This window comes from Galeopterus variegatus, unplaced genomic scaffold, assembly GCF_000696425.1.
Source record: "Galeopterus variegatus unplaced genomic scaffold, G_variegatus-3.0.2 Scaffold16239, whole genome shotgun sequence".
NCBI lineage: Eukaryota > Metazoa > Chordata > Mammalia > Dermoptera > Cynocephalidae > Galeopterus > Galeopterus variegatus.
Window position 1 is genome coordinate 17,233 of NW_007742350.1, and position 3,099 is coordinate 20,331.

Genomic DNA, 3,099 nt, shown 5'->3' on the forward strand with positions numbered 1-3,099 from the left:
AAACAAGTAAACCTTCGCCTTGATGATTTCCATTCCTTTGGATATATTCCCAGCAGTGGGATAGCTGGGTCGTATGGTAGATCTATCTTCAGCTGTTTGAGGAACCTCCAAACCATTTTCCATAGGGGTTGCACCATTATGCCTTCCCACCAACAATGTAAGAGAGTTCCTTTTTTTCCGCAACAATCTAACACAAAGCAGAGAAGGCATTTGGGACTAGATCCAAGTGAGAAGTGTTAAATTTCAAGCTTCTGATCAAATCACATGGTGTCCAGAAAAGCTTAGATTTTCCCACATTATCCAACTGTGCATCTCAAACATCTCGTCTCAGTGGGGACAAAAGTTTCTGTTTCATATTGTAAGTGAAGGAAGTTGAGAGAGATAAAATCCAGTAAAAACACATGTATCTCAATTCAAATCAGTTTAAAAAAACAAAAACAAAAAAATTAAATTCGTTGATTTCAGGGGAGAGAAGGAAAGGAAGGCATGGGGTTAAGAGTCAAAACTGACAATGGTGGTAGCTATACACGGCATGCTGTAGCTCTAGAAACTGTCATATGATATTTTAAAATAAAGTGGCCTTTGTGGATTTTATTTTTTTTTGGTATTGTAAACATGTGCTGTTTAATTTTACCTAAATTTAACCTACAACTTCTTTTGCAAACAAAACAAATTTTAAAGCCTTTAAGGCACAAATTCCCCTAAGGAAAAAAGAAAGACCTTTGGTATAAAATTGTGAGGATACCCAAGCAAGACCCCACTTAAGATTCGTCAACATGAACTTGAGAGCTTTTGTCCACTGTTCCTCAGAGTTAAACTCGGTTTTGATGGAATAGGAGCCGCCACTGCCTCCTGTGTCTTCAATCTTGCCTTTCTCCATATCCATCCTGTAAGGAAGACAAAAACGTGTCTTTCCTTTCTCAACCTCTTCTTTGAACTGCTGCACACAGTCCAAGAAAGCCACCATTGCATGATCAAACTTGTTGTCCCAGAAAAAACGCAACCCCCCAGAACAGTATAACGGCAGCTCCTTAGACTTGTCTGTCAGAGACTCCAGATATGAATGATTCCCATAGGGAACAAGTCGATACCTCTGGAATTTCAGACCCATCTTATTGGCCAGGGCATGGAGCAGCAACATTGTCTGGCCCCAAACAGCATTAATCTCATTCCATTCCACAGGGACACTGGGCAGGCGAACCAGTCTGGAGTTATTGATTGTGCCAAATTGTCCACTGTGTCAGATGTGGAAGGACGCATTAAAGACATTGGTTTTCTTCGGCTTGTCCAGCTGCATCTGTGCATATCGCATCTGGTTTCTACACTCTTCATCTCACCATCCAGCTCCAGCTGTTGTCGTTTAAATTCACTGTTTTCCCTCTGATACTGAGCTTCCTCCTGATCCAGTCTCTCAGCCTCAGCCTGGACATTCTCGAGATTTTCTGCCACTATCTTGTGGTTCTTTTCCACATCTTCCAGCTCCTGGATCAGCCTCTCCTCCTCTAATCCCAGTTCCTTTAGCTCCATCTGTAGCTGTTCACTGTCATCTTCATTCATTTGCTCTAAGATCTCCAAACAGCGACTGTAGTTCTGACATTCATTTTCGGTGACGTTGAGCTGAGTGTCCAGCTGGTCTAAAAGAGTATCTGTGCATTCCTCACACAATGGGTGATCCACATCTGTCTGGCCCGACATGATGTCAAAAAGGTCCCCCGTGACCTTCAGTCTTTGGCTTAGGTTCTCCATGGTGTCACCATTGGATGCCTCCACAATCAGAGTGAAGCTGTTGGCACTTTCTGTAGACATCATCCTGGCTGGTGGAATGAATCTGCGAGAGACACCATCCTGGCGAGTTTCAATAAATGGCTCCTCTCCTGAGTTCGCCTCTTCCTCCTGGGTCTCTCCTGGTTTCACCTGGGCTGTGGCAAGTAATGGAGCTATGAGCTCCTGGATAGTGACACGGTCCAGGATCTTGAAACTCGTGTCTAGTTTCAGGGCCTGACTGCAGCGCTGGCACACGAAGCTCACCTTCATGGTGCTGCTGGATGTCCTAGACACCTACACCTCCATCCCTCTGGACCCCGGAGGCCGCCACCCAGGTCCGGTCTACCGCGGGGGCACCGCGGCCTCTGGTCTGCCCGGGAGCAAGGCCTCAGGAACAGCCATCGCTCCGTATTCGCCTACTCTGATGTTCTTTAATTACAAGCCTTATGACAATGTTTCTCAACACGTTCCACTGACTACACCTAGTGGCAGAAGTAAGAAAATGCATATCAACCAGAATGCTGAGGTCTTATCCTAAAGCTTCACGGGAAACATTTCTTCAAAGTCTTGAGTTTGACTTCATTATAATTTCAGTCCTTGCCATAATAATTAGGGAATAGAAAGAAATAAAAGGCATCCAAATTGGAAAGGAGAAAGTCAGATGGTCCCGTTTGCAGACGACATGATCTTATATTGAGAAAAGCCTAAAATGTCCACCAAAACCCTTAGAACTGAAAACCAAATTCAGTAAAGTTGCAGGATACAAAATCAATATACAAAAATTCTATAGACCAATAAATGAAATAGTTGAAAAAGAAATCAGGAAAGCAATCCTATTTACAACAGCTACAGAAAAAGAAAATCAATATATAGGAATAAATTTAATGAAGGAGGTGAAAGATGTCTGCGGTGAAAACTATAAAACATTGATGAAGGAGACTGAAGAGGACAATGAAATGGAAAGACATTCCATGTTCATGGGTTGGAGGAATTAATATTGTGAAAAATGGCAGTACTGCCAAAAGCAAACTACAGACTCAGTGCAATCCCTAATAAAATACCAATGGTACTCTTTATAGAAATAAAAAGAAAAAATCCTAAAACAATATGTATTGGCAAAAGCCCCTGAATAGCTAAAGCAATCGTGAGCAAAAGGAGCAAGGATGGGGGCATCACACCACCTGACTTCAAAATATACTACAAAGCTATAGTAACCAAACAGCATGGTACTGGCATAAATACAGACACATAGACTAATGGAACAGAACAGAGAACCCAGAAATAAAGCCACATATTTACAGTCGACTGATCCTCAAGAAAGGCACCAAGAATGTT

The 3,099-nt window shown here is 42.5% G+C and overlaps 1 pseudogene; it reads right to left on the reverse strand.

Moving 5' to 3' along the window:
- Positions 1-524: 524 nt before the first annotated feature.
- On the reverse strand, positions 525-2,070 carry LOC103582434 (annotated as a pseudogene).
- Positions 2,071-3,099: the final 1,029 nt, after the last annotated feature.